Source organism: Megalobrama amblycephala, linkage group LG21 (genome assembly GCF_018812025.1).
Source record: "Megalobrama amblycephala isolate DHTTF-2021 linkage group LG21, ASM1881202v1, whole genome shotgun sequence".
Taxonomy (NCBI): Eukaryota; Metazoa; Chordata; class Actinopteri; order Cypriniformes; family Xenocyprididae; genus Megalobrama; species Megalobrama amblycephala.
This window is the reverse complement of record NC_063064.1, coordinates 7,713,268-7,738,178: the sequence shown is the minus strand read 5'-3', so window position 1 is coordinate 7,738,178 and position 24,911 is coordinate 7,713,268. Positions and strand designations below refer to the sequence as shown.

At 37.3% G+C, this 24,911-nt stretch overlaps 1 protein-coding gene across 3 annotated transcripts in view; it reads right to left on the bottom strand.

Moving 5' to 3' along the window:
- Window positions 1-24,911, bottom strand: part of ttll7 (tubulin tyrosine ligase-like family, member 7) — a 127,841-nt gene that overhangs the window by 56,181 nt on the left and 46,749 nt on the right. The gene's annotated exons all lie outside the window — the stretch shown is intronic.

The following is a 24,911-nucleotide window of genomic DNA, read 5'->3' as shown; positions in this document are numbered from 1 at the left end:
AATTTCAAAATCAAAACCTGAAGCAATCGCCAACTTTTAAAGGGGGCTGAGAAGCCACAGTAGAAACGGTCACTATTACCCATTCCTGAAATCAGAGGGCATCAGCTCTCATTAAAAACAAGTTCTGCACTCAAAAAAATGAATTGTTGGATTTACTTAAAAAATAAGTGTCAAGTGGTTCCACGCAACAATATTGAGTAATTTGTACAAAAAACTATTTAGTTAAATGAACAAAAGAAATTCAAGTAAAGCTGACAAAATTTCTTTGAGTAAATACAAATCATTTGAATGTCACTGTTACATAATGTTTATATGTGCAGTTTACTTAATAATGTTATGTTGATTACGTAAGGTGAACACATTTCTTTTTTTTTTTTTTGAATAATCATTTAAATAAAAAGGATACATCATATCAGAATGCAGCCCCTCACCCCAAAATGCACTCAAAAAATAACTAATTGAACAAACTCAATTGAATTGAGAGCAGGAATTTCATCCTATAAGCATATGTGTGCGCACAGCCTAAACACAGGCGACACTCTTCTGCATGATGGTAACCACAAAATTCAAAAACATTACAGAAACTACTCTAAATGTCCAACATAACTGAACGTTAAACACTAACATAAACTAACAACATCTTTCCCTTTACTGAAAAACACATAAAATAACACTTTAATCCCTAAATTTACTCTCCTAATGCAGTCCCTTGCAAAGCATGCTGGGAACTACGGATCCACTGCACAGTTAGTTATGTCAACAATAATGTGTGCGTTTCACACAGCAATGTTAAGTTGACTGAACAAACACTTACTAAGTAAAGCTGACAATACTCAATTTTAGTAGAAACAACGCAGTTAAAGGGATAGTTCACCCAAACATGAAAATTTGATGTTTATCTGCTTACCCCCAGGACATCCAAGATGTAGATGACTTTTTTTCTTCAGTCGAACACAAATATATTATTATAGTTGAAGTTCCCATCTACTGCTATTATTTGACTGACAGACGGCAGCAGTTGCAGTTAAAAATCATAATTTGCGTTCGACTGAAGAAAAAAAGTCACCTACATCTTGGATGCACTGGGGGTAAGCAGATAAACATCAAATTTTCATTTTTGGGTGAACTATCCCTTTAAATTACGTTCATGTAGTTACATGAGTTTTTTAAGTAATGTGAACAAGGGTGGTTTGAGTGAAAATAACAACAGTGAAAGTTCATTTTTTTGAGTGTGTCTAAACGTCCCAAAAACCGCAATTGTCACTGATGTTGAGAATATAGAGTAGCTCATGTACTTTCAAGTCGTCTGAAGCTAAAAGACAGCTTTGTGTGAGAAACAGAACGAAATGTACATCGTTAATCACTCATAAATATCCCTTCCAATGAGTTCTTAACTGCTGAGACTAGATTACTGAGTCAATAAGTCAAGAACCAGATCAGTCTAGTTTGTGAATGAATCACTGTGCACCAGCTCAAGAAATTTATTACAATTTTGGTAATAAATCAGGTATTGACAGTACATAACTACATCTCTTATGAACTCTCTTGAATGCACCATGTTAGATTGTGCCGATATCCTGCTCCCCAAAAAATATTAGATAGAATCTCCACGTAATATTGGAACTAGCCTGTTTACCAGATCATGCCAGAAGACATCCATTTTGTTTGGTATCCAAAACTGTCTGCAATTTTGTCTAATATCCAAAATCATTTTTTACTGCATTTTTCTGGTATGTAAAACTGTATTAACTAAGTCTTCTATCAGCCTGAGAGACTGACAAACACACAAGTTGTATGAACCATGTTTATTTTTTTAATTTGAAAGGGTCAAACTTCATTGTCAACTTCATTGTCCGCTCATTGTAATGACATGGAAAAGAGAGTGGAAAACAAATCTTAAAATTTTGATCCCTGAGAGAAAGAAAAACATATGGGTTTGGAACAACATGAGGGTGAGTAAATGATGACCTCTATGGAGTGAAGTGCTGCATGCAGGTCACGCAACGTTCAAAGTTCAAACAATTGCAACTTTGATCTTGTTTGCTGCCGAGCTTTCAAAGCACAGCCGGTGATTACCAGACAATTCACATGACATATCATGGCGTAGGTGGTGCCATTAAATCAAAAAATGGAAGACAGACTGGATGTCTATTTACATTGAGTTGTGTGGCACAAAGGCATATCATGACAAAATGTGATCTGATGCTATCTGCTTCTATTCAGTGCTAAAGACATTTCCTGGCTTCCGAGTTACATGATAAAACAATCCAATCTTCAATCAGAATCCAATCTTCAACCAGATGGAACTGGAATAAATATTTTGAACGTTCCGATCGCAATCTGACTTCTGACCTGTAATGGTTCATTTTTTGGCCAGAGGAGGACTGGTCCCCCGACTGAGCCTGGTTTCTCCCAAGGTTTTTTTTCTCCATTCTGTTATTTCTGAGTTTGGGTTCCTTGCCACTGTCGCCTCTGGCATGCTTAGTCAGAGATGCTTAAAGGATTAGTTCACTTCAAAATTAAAATTTCCTGATAACTTACTCACCCACGTCTTCTGTCTATGTCACGCTTGACCTTTCCAATGTTATTACATAATGCATCACAGAGCTAGTGCAAGACGAGCATTAGTGGTTTAAAAGTATATATACATTTTAGAAAATGGACGATTGTTTCACTAGACTAGACTAGACTTCCTCGCCTGGGATCATGTAGAGCCCTTTGAAGCTGTATTTAAACTGCAATTTGGACCTTCAACCCATTGGTAGCCATTTTCCTCAAAAGCCTTAATTTCTTTTCGACTGAAGAAAGAAAGACATAAACATCTTGGATGACATGGGGGTGAGTAAATTATCAGGAAATTTTATTTCTGAAGTGAACTAATCCTTTAATATTCAACAATATTACTGATCTGCCAGCGTTGACACCATCGTACGCGAACTGAACTGAGCTGGACGATGACATCACTGTTTTCTCCAGAGCTACTGTATGAACTAAATTAATTAATGATTTCTGCAATGGAAAATAAACAATACCGAACTTACTTAAGCTGGGCAATGACACTATTTTCTTCTAGAGATGCTATACAGCCAGAATTATGTTCCTGCTATCACTGTAAAGCTGCTTTGAAACAATCTGCATTGTAAAAAGTGCTACATAAATAAAGGTGACTTGACTTAGCAAAAAAATCTGCTGTTGTTCTTTAAATATGATGTCTGATTGGGACGAAGACACCATAGCAAATGTGTTCAGCCAGGCAACAAACCAACCAGTCCATTATGCTGAATCTGTCAGGACTCAGGTTTGATCACTCCTTTTGTTTTGTTTTCTCTTGTTTTGTTCCTGTCTCTTCTACTCTGTAATCAGCGCAGCCACTCATTATCGCTCACCTGTTTCTCTTTGTCTCTTGAATTCTGTGCTACATATATCCTCTGTATCCCTCTGTTCTCTGTCAGTGTGTTTTGTGTCTCCAGCCTCTTTTGCCATTATTTTGTTAAGTTTGGGGTCCCTGTTTGTTTTGTTTAGTTTTTCTTTTGTTTACATTTTTCCCTTCTGTCCAGTTGTGTCGGTTGCCTGTTTGTCCCCCAGAACTCACTGGTCTTGGACAACTCTCCTGGTTTTGACCATCTGACCTGGTTGGTTTTGGAGTCTGGATTCTCCCTCAGTGCACTGCTTACCTGCTTGGACTTTCTTGCTGTTTTCTGACAATCAGCCTGATCTTGACCGTGAGCTTGGATACTGTCTGCCCCTTGTTTCTGTCTGTCTGACCTCGACTCTCACCTCACAACAGGATATTATTTGCTGATGGACTGATCTGGATTTCGACCCCAGCCTATTTGAATTTCCTTCTGCCTATTGCCCAGGGTTGGTTCGGAGCCCAGCGGCTCGCGCTGTTTTATATTTGTTTTGCAATAAAGTGACATTGAGCATTTTTCTGTTTTTGGGGTCCTTCTTTTCAGAGAATGTAACAGAACCACCAATGATAATGCCAATAGATGTCACCACTTGATCAGCAAAATCTTTTATCTTTTCGCACGAGGAATCTATTCAAGTGCTGCCACTTCATGGATGTCTGACAGCTGACTGGGAAAGAAATCATCACTAAATGCAAATATATTGTGTGAGCCCTTTCATTCTGTCATTATCCAGTGTGATAAGCATGCATTTATGTTTTATATTTGTCAGATCAGCTTTGTTTGGTTCACTTTGGCCAGAATAATGGCATGATCTAAACACATAAAAACCAAAGCTTTGCATTCTGTTTTACATATTTGCTTGAATTAAATCATTTATAACCATTCAGAATCATTTGAGCAGTTAATTAGAGATAATTGAGCAATAGAATGCCTTTCCGTGCATTAGTATAATCTGTCACATTCCTGCCAACACAAGCTAATTCATCAGATGCCAGAGTTATTTTCTCAGTGGAACCGAAAAAAACTGCACAGGAAATGAGACCAGCTCGTGATATCTGCACAATCGCAGTGATGTATGATAATATTCATTCATAGCTTTTATGCTCAGTACTGCAGTATTTGAAATGTTGACCAGAAACTCAGTCTTTTGCTGTTCATATTGTTGCAAGAGACAGAAGAACAACTAAAATTCAATAAATACAAGTGAAAAATGCTTAGAACTTTCTTAATAACCATCCATAGTTTAGTTTTTTTTTTTTTTTTTTTTTTTTTTGAAGGAAGTCTCTTATGCTTATGCTCTTATGCAGTAAAATAGTAATATTATTAGTTTAAATATAATCACAGTTGATACTGGCATGTGACCTACCAGCATCAGTTGCGTGGCTTCACTGCCATTCACAAATCCTCTCCAGTTTCCTCATGGGATAGTAGAGTATCCATTGAATGTGCACTTCAGAATCTCGGTGGAAGTAGTAAGTCATCCGGGAACTTTTCACCTACTGTTTTTCGAATACTATGTATTTGGACATACTATTCTTTTGGCGTACTGTTTTTCGCACACTATATAGTAGGGAAGCATTCGATTTCGGACACAGCTTAAGAGTCCATTAAAAAAAAAAAAAAAAAAAAAAAAAAAACAATGTGACATTAAGGCCCCTTCCCAGTAGGCACCTGGCACCATGAGAGGAACAATATAAGTGGAGGGAGGGTGAGGGTCTTGCGGAGGAAGTGGCAAGGAAGAGACCATGGGGGAACCGGCAGCAGAAAAGACAATGGGGCTCTGGAGGAGTGAGAGTCCTTGAGCAATCCAGATAGGAGCCAGGAAGAGAATGACCCATGGCGTAACCGATGGAGGAGCAAGGGCGGATCCCAGGGTCCATCTGACAAGGGTGAAGCCGGGCGTGTTGGAGACCCAGATGCAGTCCGAGGGACGGCGAGACCAGAAGACACCATAGGAAAAGGGGGCCAAGGCGGAGCAATGGTGACGAGCAGTCAAGGTGGAGCTAGGGTGATGGAAGACTTAGGCGGAGCCATTGTGAGTGGGCACTGAGGAGAAGTCGGAGGGAAGGAGTAGCCCGACAGAGCTGAAAAGGTTGGAGGGATAAGGCGGAGCCATAGTCCCAGAAGTTCATGGCAGAGGCAGAGCGACGGAGGGACAAGGGAGACCAGTGGAGCCAAAAGAATGATGGTCCCTGGTGGAACCAAGGGAGAGAGGAGCCAAGGTGAGCCAATTAGTTTATGGACCGAGGTGGAGTAATGGATTCAGAGGCCCGAGGCAGAGCCAGGGAATCCTCACACCAAGGCTGGAGGAGCGACCCAGATTGGAGCCAGGAAGAGGACGACCTATGATGTAACCAATGGAGGAGCAAGGGCGGATCCCGGGGTCCGCCCGACAGAGGTGAAGCCGGGCGTGTTGGAGACCCAGACACTGTCCAAGGGACAGCGAGACCAGAAGACACCGTAGGAAAAGGGGGCCAAGGCGGAGCAGTGGTGATGAGCAGCCGAGGTGGAGCTAGGGTGATGGAAGACTTAGGCGGAGCCATTGTGAGTGGGCACTAAGGAGAATTCGGAGGGAAGGAGTAGCCCGGCAGAGCTGAAAAGTTTGGAGGGATAAGGCAGAGCTATAGTCCCAGAAGTCCATGGCAGAGGCAGAGGGACAAGGAAGACCAGTGGAGCCGAAAGAATGACGGTCCCAGGTGGAACCGAGGGAGCCCAAGGCTGATGAGCAGTTGAACAGAGCCACCGAAGGAGGAACCAGTGCCGAAAAGAGGCAGCGATCAGAGTCCATCAAAATGAAACAGAAACCAAAACTGAACGTGACATAATAACTGAGCACCAAATCAGCATATTAGAATGATTTCTGAAGACTAGAGTAATGGCTTCTGAAACTTTGCCATCACATTAATAATTACATTTTAAAACATAATAAAATGGAAAACAGGTATTTTAAATTGTAATAATATTTCAGAATATCACAGTTTATACTGTATATTTTTGATCAAATATGCAGCCTTGTTTATAGACTTCTTTCAAAAACATTATAAAATATAAAAAGCATGGAAGACTAGGAAATAATATCAAATTTAATACAAGAAGTCAAGTGTTAGGATACAAAAACAATGTTATTGATGACGTCTCAAATAAAACATACAGTCAAGACAGAATTACTTTATTACTTTATATTATTACTGAGTAATTTTCTCCTTTATATAGTATTGTTACTTCAGCTGTCAGGAATAATATGTTTAAATAAAATATATTGATTATCCGATAAGTCAAGTAGACATTTTGGTGAAATAATGTTCATTACACAATACACATTTTATATATAAAAACACTCTTTGTTATATTGCATCCATTTAAGTTCATTTTTTTCCCTCATTAATGTACACACAGTACCCCATATTGACAGAAAAACACAGAATTGTTGACATTTTTGCAGATTTATTAAAAAAGAAAATCTGAAATATCACATGGTCCTAAGTATTCAGACCCTTTGCTCAGTATTTAGTAGAAGCACCCGTTTGATCTAATACAGCCATGAGTCTTTTTGGGAAAGATGCAACAAGTTTTTCACACCTGGATTTGGGGATCCTCTGCCATTCCTCCTTGCAGATCCTCTCCAGTTCTGTCAGGTTGGATGGTAAACGTTGGTGGACAGCCATTTTTAGGTCTCTCCAGAGATGCTCAATTGGGTTTAAGTCAGGGCTCTGGCTGGGCCATTCAAGAACAGTCACGGAGTTGTTGTGAAGCCACTCCTTTGTTATTTTAGCTGTGTGCTTAGGGTCATTGTCTTGTTGGAAGGTAAACCTTCGGCCCAGTCTGAGGTCCTGAGCACTCTGGAGAAGGTTTTCGTCCAGGATATCCCTGTACTTGGCTGCATTCATCTTTCCCTTGATTGCAACCAGTCGTCCTGTCGCTGCAGCTGAAAAACACCCCCACAGCATGATGCTGCCACCACCATGCTTCACTGTTGGGACTGTATTGGACAGTTGATGAGCAGTGCCTGGTTTTCTCCACACATACCGCTTAGAATTAAGGCCAAAAAGTTTTATCTTGGTCTCATCAGAACAGAGAATCTTATTTCTCACCATCTTGGAGTCCTTCAGGTGTTTTTTAGCAAACTCCATGCGGGCTTTCATGTGTCTTGCACTGAGGAGAGGCTTCCGTCGGGCCACTCTGCCATAAAGCCCCGACTGGTGGAGGGCTGCAGTGATGGTTGACTTTCTAAAACTTTCTCCCATCTCCCGACTGCATCTCTGGAGCTCAGCCACAGTGATCTTTGGGTTCTTCTTTACCTCTCTCACCAAGGCTCTTCTCCCCCGATAGCTCAATTTGGCCGGAAGGCCAGCTCTAGGAAGGGGTCTGGTTGTCCCAAACGTCTTCCATTTAAGGATTATGGAGGCCACTGTGCTCTTAGGAACCTTAAGTGCAGCAGAATGTTTTTGTAACCTTGGCCAGATCTGTGCCTTGCCACAATTCTGTCTCTGAGCTCTTCAGGCAGTTCCTTTGACCTCATGATTCTCATTTGCTCTGACATGCACTGTGAGCTGTAAGGTCTTATATAGACAGGTGTGTGACTTTCCTAATTAAGTCCAATCAGTATAATCAAACACAGCTGAACTCAAATGAAGGTGTAGAACCAACTCAAGGATGATCAGAAGAAATGGACAGCACCTGAGTTAAATATATGAGTGTCACAGCAAAGGGTCTGAATACTTAGGACCATGTGATATTTCAGTTTTTCTTTTTTAATAAATCTGCAAAAATGTCAACAATTCTGTGTTTTTCTGTTAATATGGGGTGCTGTGTGTACATTAAAGAGGAAAAAAAATGAACTTAAATGATTTTAGCAAATGGCTAAAATGGGGTCTGAATACTTTCCATACACACGTGTGTGTGTGTGTGTGTGTGTGTGTGTGTGTGTGTGTGTGTGTGTGTGTGTGTGTGTGTGTGTGTGTGTGTGTGTGTGTGTGAGAATTTTCAACCTTTTTGTTAACAGCTCACATCTTTAAACATTTTGCCATGCCACATTACATTACATTTTTGTATACAATGATCTTTTGATAGGATATTCATATATTTTGTTAAAGGAATATGTTTGGAATGATATGAGGATGAGGATGAGGATGAGTAAAGGGCAGCAGAATTTTTTGGAACGACTATTCCTAACACCATTTATCAGCAGGTAAGACTCCTGGAGGGTTTTCTTCACCTCAGATAATAGTATGCTCTTTTGTATTTCATCTTTGACAAATAACAACAAAAACATTCGCTCACTCTGCTGCCAGTTCCGATATGGCAAAAATTAGTTTGGGGTAGAGCTTTGCACATTACAGTGTGTAAGACACACAGCATTAATGCTTCAGCGTCAGCACGGACAAACGGTTTGAGAAAGATGGCAGCAACAGAGAGAGATGACAGCACACACAGCCACCCCTTGCTGGGCTCTTAATAGAGCTGCCCTGCTCGGATGTTAATCTCCCTCAGAAAGGTGATCGCTTAGGAGAGGACCGTAAGATAATATTTACATCACAACTGAGCGTCAGAGGGGGGTTTGGTGGGAGGGTGGATTAAATCAATGAATTTACTGTATCAGCCGTAACCTTAGCAGCAGTAACTGTAGCAGCAGTAGCTGATCCGGCTCACGCTTTCTTAGCTCTCCGAGCTGGGCCACGTCACCTCTCGCTGAGTAGATGCCCCGCAGATGGCCCGTTTCACAAAGCAACAAAGACACCTCATCTAGATCTACCACGCAGGAGTCCTGCAGATTTAGGATGTCAGCCATGTTTTCAATTTTTTTCTTAATAATTCAACACCTTCTGACAAAAATCGTTCTGACGCAAGTAGATTTTACAAAAGCTCCTTGACACCATCAAAAGATTTTACTGATATTTAATTTGCACACCTTCATTGTGGAGAGTTGTGGTGTCAATGTGGGGTCAAACTACAGGAAATCCAGCTATTCTGAGATTAATGTATCCCTGTAGAGACTGTAGGGTCTGTTAGCTCTGAAGTTGTCCATATGCTACTGCACACTTAAAAGTTGACCAAAAGTCAAACTATAGCAGATAAACACATTTCACATTTACAAGCTTTCCCTTCCAACAGAAAAAAAATACTGATGATCTTATTAAAATGCTTGTCCGATAACACACTCAAAAATGAAAAGATCCCTCCTGTCAATGGACCTTACACTCTAAAAAAGCTGGGTTAAAAACAACCCAAGTTGGGATAAAAATGGACAAACCCAGCAACTGTGTTGTTTTAACCCAACGGTTGGGTTAAATGTTTGCCCAACCTGCTGGGTAGTTTTATTTAACTCAACTATTGTTTAAAAATTACTGTATTGCTTGCTTAAAATGAACCCAAAATATGTTGGAAATTAACATTTATCAATATGTTTAATTAATAATAATTAAACAATAAAATGTATTAAATTGCTTAAATGTTCACCTTTTGATTACTATTGTTGCCTCTAGTAATTATGTGTCTGATTTTTAATTTCCAAACCTATTTTGAGTTCATTTTAAGCCAGCCATATAGTAATTTTTAAACAATAGTAGTGTTAAATAAAACTTCCCAGCAAGTTGGTCAAACATTTAACCCATTCGCTGGGTTAAAACAACCCAATCGGTGGGTTTGTCCATTTTCAAACCAACTTGGGTTGTTTTTAACCCAGCATTTCTTAGAGCGTAGCCAGGGTAGAGATATATAGACTATTATGGACATAAACTCCATTTAATAGGTTCTAGGCTACAAAAATAATAATGCTAATAATAAAAAATGACAATAACACAACAAAATTACTAAAATTTTAAATAAAATTGAAAAAGAAAATATAAAAATAAAATCTAATTCAATATATATATATATATATATATATATATATATATATATATATATATATATATATATATATATATATATATATATATATATATATATATATATATATATATATATATATATAGTATAACAAAGATACTAAGATAAGCTGAATGATCAATACCACGGAACACAACTGTATCTCATTTCTATTGGTCAGGTAAACAAATACTTGTCATCCCATGACTAGTAAAAGCCATCCCAAACAATGTAAAAGCCAACGCTGCTGTGTTGGGCTGTTTAAACTTTTAAGATACTTGCAGTTGTCTCTTTTTTCCTCAAGTGTCAAGTGTTTGTTGAAAAATAAATAAATTGCACATAAAAAAGGGAAAATACTGCTGTTTTGATTTTTGGTCATAGTTAATCAAGTAAAATAAATAAATCAATTTCACACAATAACAATTTCTGAAAGTAACTTTCCTCAAAGTTTTGGTGTATTCATGGCCTGACAGTAATCCAAGAAACCACAGTGAGTGGATTATGATTTCACTGTGCAATCATTTCAGTGCATACTGTTAATTTAAATTAAGTTTACTTAGATTTTAAATATTTGCCTTTGTGTTGTATATTGCATTCTTACAGTGCATAAACATATCTAAACTTTATGAAAAAAATTATGAACAGTTGTGTGCTTTAAATTTTCAGGTGTAATATAAATCTCTGGGATAGAAATTGATTTTTTAAATAATAGCTATAAATAGCAGTATGATATCTGCAATGATCCAAAGCATACAATGCATTACTATGCAACAGTACTGAATGTGCATGCATGCAGGATAAACAACATCAGGATAAACAAAACAACACTTGCTGAAATTCTCAGCACGCTGTACGTGCAGGAATACTGATCTGAGTTCTGCTAATGGAGCAGCTGCGGAGAGAGGCGTGCGGATCGTGTTTCACATCCTTATCAATCACTATTTTGTTCTTTTGTCGCATTTGGAGAGGCTGCTTCCAACAGCGAAACCCAATCAGTGTTTCTGTGCGTGTTTGGGGCCAGCCACTGACCTGGCCCCCTATCAGAAATTCCCAAACACACACCGACTGTCATACAAAATAAACACTCAGGTGACAGAAAGATTTGATGCAGGTCTTTATAAAATATACTATTTTATTTTTTTCCTGTGAGACTGCATTAAAAAAGCTATGTAATTTAGTTTTGTTCTGATATAGACAGATGAATAGATCCCTGTAATAATTTTTAATAAAGCTGAAAAGAGCAGTACTGAAGAGCAACACTGCCACCTAGAGTTTTCACTCACTGAACCACAGCTTTATGACTTAATTAAGAGCATAAAAATTAAATAGAGAAGCATGACGGTTAATACATGCAAGGAAAATCAAATTAACCCAACAGTGAATGCGCTAGATATGTGTGTACGTGGATGCATATATGGGAAAGCACACATCTCATATCATGACGCATGTTTGAATAATTTATGATCATCTTGTGAGAAATCTTAAGGAAGTTGGCAGATGTAAAATTCTGTTTTATGCATGAATTCCTAATGCGTAAAACCAAATTCATAGTGCTTAAAAAATAAACGCATCTGGTAGAATTTAAAAATATTTTTAAAACCACCAAATACACCAAGTGTTTTAAGGTTCTTCAAAATAAATAAATAAAAAAACTCCACTATCTATGTACTGTAATAAATCTCAAAATGGCAAGACTAGCATAGCTAAATTAAGGGGATGGTTAACCCAAAAATTACTAAAATAAATTCAATTAAAAAAGCATCCAGATTTTAAAGAATTTAAAGCCTGTTTCACACAATGCTACTGCAAAATGGCAAACTGTCCTAGCAGTTCTATGACAAGAGCTGTGTAACAGTTCTATTAAAAATGCTACTTTTGTGTTCCACGAAAAATAACTGCATATGGGTTTTGAATGACACGAAGAGTCAATAATGAATTAAAAAATGCATTATATTATTATTACGTTTTTACCTCATGACTTAAAAAATATGTTTATGTCATGTTGAGAAAAGTAGGCTGTGGAGCATTAGATAAGTGTGCTTTCGATCATCTTGGGTGTGCGGGTGAGCTCTTAAAGCTCTACTTGACCTGCGTTTGGCAAACACTTGAGAAGCACTTCCTGTCCCTGGACACTTGCTGCTTCTCTAATGATTGTCAGAAAACCAACAGCGTCAAGGACACAACCTTCACGAAAGCTAAACACAAAATAAAGTCAATTTGTTTTATTTTTTTCCCCTACTCTGTCCTTATTGCAGGTACAGTCGCTGCAATAACATTAAACCCACATGGAATCCAAGAGATTGGTAAAGATCACTGCTAGTGCATTTGTGTTAGTGAAAAAGGAGCTGGAATACAACCAGCATAAGTGAGTGAGTGAGAGAGAGAGTGTGTGTGTGTGTGTGGTTTTGTGATTTATGAGGACACAGATTTGTATAATGACAAGGATATTACACTGGTATTACGACGTAAACATGAAATATGAGGACATTTCATGAGTCCTCATATTTAAAATAGCTTTAAAGACATACTAAACAATGTTTTATTAAAAATGTAAAAATTCAGAATGTTTCCTGTGATGGGTAGGTTTAGGAATAGGGGTAGTGTAGGGGGATGGAATGTACAATTTGTACAGTATAAAAACCATTACGCCTATGGAATGTCCTCACTAAGACAGCAAAACAATCCTGTATGTGTGTGTGTGTGTGTGTGTGGTTCAAGTATACCCTACGTTATGGGGAGAAAATATACAAAATGCAAAGATGGCAATATCCAAAATCCTTGTCCTTGTGGGGATATTTTTGGTCCCCATGAGGAAAACAGCTTATAAATCATCCAAAAAAAAAAAAAAAAATGTTTTCCCTTTGAAATAATATTTTTCTGACCCCAGTGGCAGATTTTCCTCTTTTTAGCAAAAACTCACTTCATGTTGATACATTTTTCATAAAATGAGACTTCGTATCTTAAGTAATTTTGCTTCTCAAGTAAATATATCTTGATTTAAAAATGTTTAGATATTTGAACTGGTAAACAAAACTAAAATACTAAATAAGAACATTTTTTTTTTTTTTTCAGTGTACTAAGTGATGTTTTCTGAAAATGTAAAAATGCAGAAAGCTTTCTGTGATGGGTAGGGGATAAAATATACAGTTTGTACAGTATAAAAATCATTATGTCTACGGAAAGTCCCCATAAACCATGGAAAGCCAACGTGTGTGTGTGTTTGTGTGTGCGTGTGTGGGGGGGGCTATACTTTGTGTATAAATTTGTCCCCAGAAATATGAACATTTACAATTAACTGACCTTACTATTTATTTACTATTATGTTTCTATTTTCAAACTTGTTTCAGAAATGGATTATTCATTTCAGTTAAGTTTAGATTTCTATTTCAGTTTTACTTTTAATGATTATAGGGAAAAAAAAAAAAAAATGTTTGTAGTTTTTAATCAAAATGTAATAGCTGTTGAACCAACTTTCCTTTGTGGCAGACATCATAAAACTCTCTGATTTTTCAGAGCCTCCCCTACAACTTGTCATATAAAGAAATCTTTTTACATCCCAACAAATTACCACTGATCACGCCCTACATGTTTTTCGATAATATACATTTCACAATATTTTCCACATTATGTTGGTAAAAACAAAGTTTTAAACCCTATAATATATATCCAACTTTATATAAAGAGAGAGCTGTGCAAAATACAGTTTACATTCTGCAACGATACAAACAATCACACAAGATCTGTTATATAGTATGTATTGCTTTACATGATTATACTATATGTAGGATGTACTATATATGCAACTTTTAATATATGTAATATATGGTGATAATATATGATATAACAATCAAGCAGATTTGCTACATAGTACTGTACATACCGCTTAATGTGCTTGTCACAATGCATTGTGGGATTGCCTTCTGAAAAATACACGCAATGCTGCATTAAACTGTAGCCAAGTAGAAGGCAGCATAATGTTGCCACTTACCTTTTAAAACAGCTGTCTTGTCAGGAGCGCACTTATGTTGCCCTAAAATGCTTTCTAGGTAGGCGGCTCGCTACGTTTTGGAACAGAAATGCTTTCAAAAGCATCCAGACACTATCCTACTCATTGAAACATGTGAATTGAGAAGCCATGTTTCCCCTCTGTCTCTCTCTCTCTCTCTCTCTCTCTCTCTCTCTCTGTGGCTCTGCCTTTGCATTATTCGTCATGCCAGCTTAACGGCTCCAGTGTGAGCAGTTTCTGGAAAGAAAAGAGGGGGAAAAAGACAGAGATGGCCCAGGGGGGGAGTGATATCAATGTTGCACCACAGCATTTGACTAATGGCTATTCAAGTCCCTCAGATGCTTCTGTTTGACCTGTGGAGTGGACGAACCTTCCCAGCAGCCCTGCGAATGAGCAGCACCCAGATTAACATGTTAATGATGCGCTCTGGTGAAGACGTGGACAATGGTGCCTCACCACGTCTAGCGGATGATGTGAGGCGAGCTAAAGAGAGTGAGGTTTCTCCGGTTTCCATGTTTGTGTTCCTGCTCGTATCAATGGCTCAAATGTTTTGAATGTCAATGGAAGGAGAATAAAACCCGCAGAGAAGATAAAATCAGTACAAAAGCCTCAGAACATTAGCTGTTTGGCCAGAGCTAAAGTGCTGCTGCAGCTTGTGTGTGTGTGTGTGTGTGTGTGTGTGTGTGTGTGTGTGGTGTGTGTGAGTCAGTATGTGTGCGTTAAGTGTTTATTTAGCCAATGTGTGTTTTTGAGGGCACATATGTGTTGGTGTTTTTGAAATGTTATGTTTAGTGGAGTTTTAGCGATGTGTTTTGTGCGCGTGACCATTTGTGCCTTTTTAATTTAGGTTTATGTTGGAGTGTGTATGTTAGTATTCCTATGATGTGTGTTTGAGTGTGTTTACATTATTTTAATTTTGTATTTGTGCGTAATGATTGTATGTGTGTGTACCTACATAACCATATTTTAAGGCGAACATTTGTACCCAGAACTGAGCTGCATTTGTGAAAACGTTATAAAAATAAAGTAAAAAGAAAAACTTTTAAACTGTATGTTTATATGTGTAATATGTGCAATATATGTATTTTATTTTATAAAGACCCATTTATACTGTGTGAGAAAAAAGTGTGATTTGATTAAGCCTAAACAAATATTTAGCTTTTATATTTTCACTGTACTGACTTTTTTTTATTTATTTTTTTTTTAAATATTTTCTGGAAACTATTTACTATTTACTATTTACTTTGAATTGCAGTAAGTGTAGATTTTTTCTACCCACTTTTAGTGTACAGTTAGATGTATAAACCTGAAAAGATGTTCAATTTCAATTCACATCATTGTCAAAAAAAAAAAAATGTATATATATATATATATATATATATATATATATATATATATATATATATATATAATATAAATCAATAACTATATGTAGATTTTGTTTGTATTTCTTACTGTTAAAAATGTATGCTGTCAATATAAAATAATTACAATTAATTATTTTCCTAACCTGTCATTTGAAAGCAAAATTAAAAAAAAAGCAGTACATGACTTATAATCATTTTATTTTTATTATTATTACTATTATTAACATATTTAACTGCATATTTGTTTAATATTTTTAGTGAGCATTTTAACTTTGACAGCCCTGGAAAAAATAAAAAAAATAATAAAAAACATGTTTTCTCTAAAATTGTCGGCGGAAAATTAATTATCTCTTGCAGCCCCTGGGGGTTTCCCAGTTTGAAAACCCTTGTTTTAGTGTTTGTGTGGTTTTAAAAAATGTGCATGTTAGTGTTGGGTGTTTTAGCAGTCTGTATTTGTGTGTGCATGTGTTGGTGTTTTAATGATATGTGTTAATTAAGTGTATTTGTATAACAAAAAGAAAAAAAAAAAAACTGTCATTATTTACTCACCTTCATGTCGTTCCAAACCCGTAAGACTTTGGTTCATCTTTGGAACACAAATGAAGATCTTTTTGATGAAATCTGAGAGCTTTCTGTCCCTCCATTCAAAAAGTTCATAAAGAGATCGTAAAACTAATCCATGAATTGAGTGGTTTTGTTCAAATTTTCTGAAGAGACACGATTGCTTTATATGATGAACACATTTAATTCAGGCTTCTATTCACATATAAGCATTCATCAACTCACACATCAGTTGTGGTAAAAGGAAGGTCAAGCATGTTTGCTTGACGTCGTGTGTTACGCAGCACATTTGAGCTTTCGGAAAAGGTTTGTTCTTGCACATCAATCAGTTTCGGTTGAGCTTCTGTTTATGTTCGCTGATCAATGTTTATATGTGAATAAAAGGCTAAATTTAATCTGTTATAAAGTGATTGAGTCTCTTCCAAAAAAAAAAAAAAAAAAAAAAAAGGACTAAACCGCTCAATTCATATGGATTAGTTTTATGATCTCTTTATGAACTTTTTGAAGCGTCAAAGTTGTGATTGCATAAGCTGTCAATGGAGGGACAGAAAGCTCTCAGATTTCATCAAAAAGATCTTCAATTGTGTTCCAAAGATGAATGAAAGCCTTACGGGTTTGGAACGACATGAGTAATTAATGACAGAATTTTCATTTTAGGGTGAACTAACCCTTTAATATATCCAATGTATGCTCTTGAGAAATTGTGTGTTTGAGCAATTTACCTGTTGTCTATTTGAGTGTGTGTGTGTTTGTGTGTGTGCATGTTGGTGTTTTGTTGCAATTGAATGTTGATTGTAAATGAATGTATCAATGTTTGAGCCGTGGTCCTTTAAAAAAACAAGTTTTAGAGCTCTCAGTAAAATGTGTGCGAGTGAGAGAGAGAGAGAGAGAGAGTTGCCAGTTTGAAGGTATTGTAAAACCCCAGATGACATTTCAGCCTCATTTGCAAATAGGAGGAAAAAGAAACTGAAAATAAAATGAAAAACAGTTGATAAGCGATGAAGAAAAGGAGAATATGACATTTCTCTGTCAAAGTAAGAGGTTACATTTTACTTTTTTGTTGCCACTGCAGCAGACAGTAAAGTGTCTTGATAAAAGAATCAGAAGACCTGCAGATGTACGGAAACCTGAATAAATTATAATTGTAGATCAATCGTAACAATTTCTGCTTCAAAGAAATAAATTTCATAGAATATCTGATAAGAGTGAGCCATCAAAACTGAAATTAAATAGAGGATGATGGACGAAGTTGAAAGAATACCATAGCGGACAATTGCCAATATTTATCCACTAAAGATTACGACAGTCAGCTTTGAAACTTTCACAAGAGAACAGACAGCAGAAAATCACACCTCCTGCCTCTCTCTGTCAGACGCTGCAGTGTGGATATGTGTCTTGACTAATCACTTGAAATCGGAAATAAATGTTCGCTCAGTAAATGTAGCGTGAAAAAGAAACAGCTTTTTTTCCCCCTCAGTGAGGAGCTTGTGGGATGTTAATTGATGGGAGTTTGTGGCGGCTGCTAGTAGCACTGAGGGATCATTATCACTGGGGCTGAACGACTGCATCTACCACCACAGTTTGTGTTCTCTCCCAAAACCTGAAAAGAGACACTAATAGTGCCGGAGAACTGCAGGGGAACGACCGTCACTCAACACCAGACATTCCTAAAACCTGCACCAAAATTTCACAATGACTTCACTTAAAACAACAACAAAAATTGCACTTTCTCTGGACCCGTGACCTAGCTATGGTGCTCAAGTGGGACATACAAGTTCAAATAAAGCCTGCAACGTGATCCAGTTCCACAAAAAAATCCCCCCTCTCTATTATGTCAATAAAAAAGTGGCAAATGTTAAAATAAATAGAAGAAAATACCACATAACAAACGTACTCGCCCTAAAAAACCTAACCCTAACCCTGATCCTATTACCTTAATAATATCTCCTCTGTAATGTCTCACTTAAAAAGTGGCAAAAGTCCAAAAACTAAAGTAAAAAAAAGAAAGAAAAAGAAAATCTGATCCATTTCTTTCAGAGCCATGGCCTAGCAGTGAGCACATATGTGCCATAAAGTGGTGCTCACATGGGAGTCGTAGGTTTGAATTCAACCTGCAGTGTGATTCTAATCCCTTAGTAAAATTCCCTCTCTAATGTTTCTATCATCAAAAAAAAAAAAAAAAAAAAAAGGGCAAAAAGCCCAAAAATAAAATGTTTCTAATAAAAGATCAAATTCTTCTGAGGATTTAACCAATGGCAAAAAAATAATCATCCCAAGGCATTTTACATTCTAGAATCGGTTAGTAAGATGGAAGCTGCAGCCAGAAGTTTGGGTTAAAAGATTTAGGTCATGCTTTAACTGCCACACAGAAGTGTGGGCGATCCAGAAAACCTGACATGGAACTTTCTGGGTTAGCAAACGGCACATTACCCCACATGTAAGAGCGCCAGCATTCCTGCATCCTAACCATCTTAACTCACAGTCCTGACCTACATTTCTGCAGCATGTCTGTCAAACGGAGGAAAGACGGGAAGAGAGTCTGCTCTTGCTCTGGTGTAAGCAAACTCAGCCCTGTGTTTATGCTGAACGTCAGTCCTGAATACGCTGCTATTTAAGCATTTATCCTTGCTGTTGTGCAGGAATCCCACTTTAAATGTAAAAGGCAGCCACATTTCTCAAGTCAAAAGCATTAAAAAATGTGTAGGGCTGCCAATATAACATAGATTGTTAAAACAATCAAATATATCAAAATACTGCTGTTGTTTTAATCATGTGCCTTGACCAGTTTGTATAACAGAATTTTTGATTAGATCAAATTAACCCTGAAGTACCACTTTTTGCCAGTCAAAAAAATCACCCTTACTGTGGTTAGGCAGTGCAAAATGAGTGAAGAACCATTCACACGGGACACGTTCCATGCACCCAGACAGCTCGAAAACTGTTTTTACTTGACACATCACCTTAAAACCATGATGCGTCCTAACGGCCAAAGATGCCATGGGAAAATATTGCAGACAAAACAATAAAAATGTAAACAGCTTATGCCTTATGTAAACGGCCTCTATGTTTATGTCGGACAAATTGATAAAGATGATTTCCAGAATGGATTGCTGTGGACTGTAGGTCAGCTTATTGTTCAATGATATAGACCAGTGGTCGCCAACCCGTCGATCGCGATCGACCGGTCGATCTTTATCACTGTTTCAGTAGCTCGCGAAAATAACAGAAATATGAGTACAAAATACATTACATTTCTCCATTTTGTACTGTATTTTTGTATTTATTTTATGTTATTTTCGGGAGCTACTGGGACAGACAGATAAAGGTAAATAGCCCACATCATGCCTGAGTCTGTAAACGGCCGTTAACAAGTGGCCAGAGACGCTGAAGACGGACGCGAAGAGGAGAAAATTCTGTAGCAGGCAGAGCAGCTCACTGTTCACGATGCTCGAAATATAGGAAGAAAATATAAATATTGAATTGGGGGTGAGGGATTATGAATTCATCTCTAAAAGGAGATCAGTCTTCAGGAAGATTTCGATGGCAATGGCATTTTATTTTCTTCTTACCTCAGAATAAAGTAGCTCATTATTAGCGCATTTCAGCATTGTTTACAGCGGTAACCAAGGAAACACTGAATCACTGCTGCTCCATAAGCGCTACCTGCTGTCAGAGAGTGAATCTGCGTCACATTCAGCCTGCTGTTTTTGTTTCATGCTTTTGTGTGTGTAGCATTTATAATTTCACAAAGATAAAGTCAGACTGTTCTGTTTTTGCTTTAAATCTTGAAATTATATCTAATTAAAATAAAAAAAACAACTGCTCATGCAATGTGCGTAGCATCTTTGTTTGGATTGTGATTAAAAAGCAGTGGTTCCCAATTTGAAATGGCTATGTATTTTTGTTTATTATAATAATATTAATAATGAATATCTGCAACCAGTATCAGAATTGGCCAATTTGCTTGTAAAAATAAATAAATAAATCAGAATCTACATTGGCCACGAAAAAAAAAAACTAAATACAATCTGGGCTGTCTTTTTCTATCAAGTAGATCTTGTCTTTCAAAAAGGTCGAGGTCAAGGATCTTGGGCTTAAAAATGTTGGTGACCACTGATATAGACACTAAACTAAGAATATTTTTAATTATTAAAGTTTCGATTGACAGCCCTACAAAATTGACATTTACCTCAATAGGGGCTTTTGCACCGAATAGTTCTAGGAACTCAGTTATAGGAAGTAGCCACAAGGATAGTTCCCCAGGAACTGATTTCTCCACCGGGCCATGTTCTTAGTTGCATTTGCACCGGGGATAGGAACTCCGAAGCGGCCAACAGCGGCGTCTTTAAGCGCGGCATTTACAAATGCTAAAAACCTGTGAATGGAGGAGGCCGTGATCAGAGCTGTGTTTGTTGTCTGTCGTGGGATTCGTGATAACAGGAGATGGAATGTAAATGCATAATCTACACAACTGAAAGAGCAAAAAGTGGGGCTAAGAGACGAAATCTCCTATGACAACCATGTTCTACTTCCATGTTCGTGAAGTAAAAATGTTTACATAGCTTTTTTAAAAATGCTGGGTGCCGGTGTTTGACATGCGTTTGACCAATCAACGTACACTTACGTCACTGAAAGTTCCTATAGGGCTGGTTTAGACTCTACTCTGAAGTAGGAGCTAATTTAATTCCCCCAAAAGGAGTTCCTAGAACTAAAATCATTCCTAGTTCCAGTGGTGCGAACACTGCAAAATCTGGGTACTTCAGCCCATAGTTCTAAGGAACTATGAAAAGGCTCCCTTCAGTGCGAAAAGCCCCTAATATAAGTCTGCCCAGCCAGCAGTTGTTAGTTAAATGTTAAAAACGTTTAAAATGAATTAATGCGTCACATGTAGCATTATAAGGTGAGAAGATGGATCTACTCGCAGCAGTATCAGATTTATTCAACAAAACACTCTTCTCTAGAAACAAGGAACAGAACGAACAGGTGGTAAAAACACGACAAGAAACTGACCAAGAACTGAAAGAAACACAGATCTTAAAGGTGCCATCGAATGTTTTTTTACAAGATGTAATATAAGTCTATATAAGGTGTCCTCTGAATGTGTCTGTGAATTTGCAGCTCAAAATACCCCATCGATTTTTTTTAATTAATTTTTTTTAACTGCCTATTTTGAGGCATAATTTGAAATGCGCCAACTCAGGCTGCGGCCCCTTTAATTGCTCGTGCTCTCCGCCCCCTCCCGAGCTCTCGACTCTATCATTACATAAACAAAGCTAATATAACAGCTAATATAACCCTCAAAAAGGATCTTTACAAAGTGTTCGTCATGCAGCATGGCTAATCGCATAAGTACGACATTTATTTGGATGTTTACATTTGATTCTGAACGAGTTTGATGGTGCTCCGTGGCTAAAGGCTAATGCTGCACTATTGGAGAGATTTATAAGAATGAAGTTGTGTTTATGCATTATTCAGACATTATTCAGTGTTTAAAAATGAAAATAGCGACGGCTCTCTTGTCTCTGTGAATACAGTAATAAACGATGGTAACTTTAACCACATTTAACAGTACATTAGCAACATGCTAACGAAACATTTAGAAAGACAATTCACAAATATCACTAAAAATATCATGTTATCATGGATCATGTCAGTTATTATTGCTCCATCTGCCATTTTTCGCTATTGTTCTTGCTTGCTTACCTAGTCTGATGATTTGGTTGTGCACATCCAGACTTTAATACTGGCTGCCCTTGTGTAATGCCTTGAACATGGGCTGGTATATGCAAATATTGGGGGCGAACACCCCGACTGTTATGTAACAGTCGGTGTTATGTTGAGATTCGCCTGTTCTTCGGAGGTCTTTTAAACAAATGAGATTTATATAAGAAGGAGGAAACAATGGTGTTTGAGACTCACTGTATGTCATTTCCATGTACTGAACTCTTGTTATTCAACTATGCTGAGGTAAATTCTAGGGATGTCCCGATCACGTTTTTTTGCCCTTGAGTCCGAGTCCGAGTCATTTGATTTTGAGTATCTACCGATACCGAGTCCCGATCCGATACTTCTATAATACATAAAAAAGAATAAAGAAGAGCAAAAAAACAGATCCAGGATCCAGGAACAGTGCTTTTCAGGTTTTTCAGGTATCTAACAGTAATTTTCACGTACAGAAAATGGATAAAGTAATCAAATATAAAATAACACTGCATATTATCTTTACTGTATAAAATAAATAAAGATTAATCATTATTGAAGTTACAAAAACTATTCAGTCAAGAGCAGTGAGTGATTTCTTTGTTATTTGTTGTTTGATTTAACATTAAAAACAGGCAGCAGGAATAGTTTTTTTCCCTATAAGACATGCACGATCCAGTACATATACTGTTACACATGCGCTGTCTTTCTCGACTAATATACGTTCACTTAAGACATAACCGACTATGTTTGCTAGGATACTCACTAAGATGGGCATGTTGACATAATTTTTGTATGAATTTGTCCGCTGAAGCGCAAGACTTGAAAGAGAACTCAGTATTTGCGCGCTGACTGAAATAAGCGTGTGCGCGCTTCGGATGACCGCACACAAATCTTCTCACAGTGCGCGAGTTCTCTTTCGCGTCTTGTTCTTAAAGGTGTAAATCAGCAAGGCTTAAATGAGTTAGTTTAAACACAGATAGCAACGTGTGCTGTTCAGGTCTCACCTGCGCTCGCGCTATCAACGGCGATGACGGCGTAAATGACTGGACATTAGAGCATACGGCACTCGCAGTTAACAGTTTACAAAGAGTAACTGTTTTGTCCACGCTTTCTGATTATCGTTGTTGTAAAGTTTTGCGCATCCATCGACTGAAACATACATTATCTGAACTCTGTCTGTCTGTTTTCCACGTTGCTATTTTAAACAAACCATATTAACCAATAGATGCGTCGTCATTCGAGATGGACCGCGGTGCAAGTGCGTACCGAACCGTAAGTGGAGAACCGTACGGTTCGATTTTTTACCGAGAACCGTTGCACCCCTAATACATATATATCCGAGTCCTGATCGGGAGGTAACGTCCGATTCTGATCGAGTCTGAAACCACGTGATCGGGCCCGATTTCCGATCACGTGATCGGATCTGGACATCCCTAGTAAATTCAATTTTCAATTCTATGGCACCTTTAAATACATTGAAAAAAACTAATTAACAAAATGAGACACACCTGACCAAACTAATCAAAACTGATATACACAGGAAAATGACTGAACACAAAAACACAGAACTGAAATAAGTCACAAAACAGAACTCAGACTACCCATTACAAAATGGCTTTAAAAAGGGTAACAAAATACATACATGCATACATATATACATACAAAATACAACATTGAATCTTTAAGAATGTCATTGACATCAGCTTTGTGATATCAACATTGATTTTTCTTGCAAAAAAAAAAAAAAAAATCGACAGTGATTCGACCTTGATCAGTGACGTCCATTCACCCATGAATAAATGTTTAAATGCAAACTAGGTTGTGAAGAATGTTTGGTGTCCTCTAAAATTCACCCAAAAAAAATTGCTGCTATATGGTTAAGCAATAACCATGACAAACACATGGTGAAGAGGCATAGTCAGCACAATCATTTTATGTTTGTCGAGTTAAAAGATGTCCATCCTGGGAACGGCTGGAAAATGTTGTTTAGATGACTGTCATCCAACATTACAGAACACCACAGCAAAAGGAAATGAAAATGAGAAACAGAACAAAAAAATGCCAAACCCCAGAATCTAAGAAACCAACTGTTTTCAAACACACAAACAACTGCCTCTTTAGATCATCTTTCAGTGGGAGTCCCTTGTTTAGCTGAATTACATGGAAAGTTTTGCCTTAAATGGTGAAAAGTTGAACAAAAGGACGCAAAACCCAACATTCTTTAGCAAAAGCTGAGGTGAATGCATCCTATTCACCTTTCCACAAAATTAAATTGGGTATCATTTAGCAATCATTCCAATCTATATCTTTGTTAAAAACCTACTGAGCTGTCTACCTAGACTGCATTTTTAGGCATCATAGGCAATGCAACCAATGTGAAACAAGTTCCAAAAGATCAGCAGAAGCATTGTGGTTCTGATATCTCATTCAAAAAGAGCTTTCTAAAAGATCTTTCATGAATTAGGCAATCCCTAAATGCATTGCAATCCAAGATGGTAGACTGCATTCAATACTGAAAAGCATTGATTATAAACCCAGTATTTTACCCAATATTTGCATGTCCTACAGTGTACTTTTGTAAGCTTAGCTATCCTCCAACGTAAAACTATCACGGTAAAATGTTTTACTTGTTTACTTGTTTTAATATTTAATTGTAAAGGACTATAAAAATGCAACAGTAAAAACCTGTTAATTGGTTAACAGTAAGTTCCTAAACTATATGCAGAGAAAAGCTATAATTGAGCTGTCCTTACATTTTGTGTAAGTTTACAGTAAAATATTGTTAAATGCACCATTCATCAGGAAAAAAGAACAAATCATCTAATAATTAACAGTGAAAAGCCGTAAACTGACATTCCTAGAATTCCCTATGTGACAATTCTTTTTAATTGAATTTTTTCTTAGTTTTTGTTATCAGTACATTAGGGTTTTATCTGTATGTTACTAAATGAATGTTTATTACATTATTTTAGTGCCATGTGTGTTACCATAATG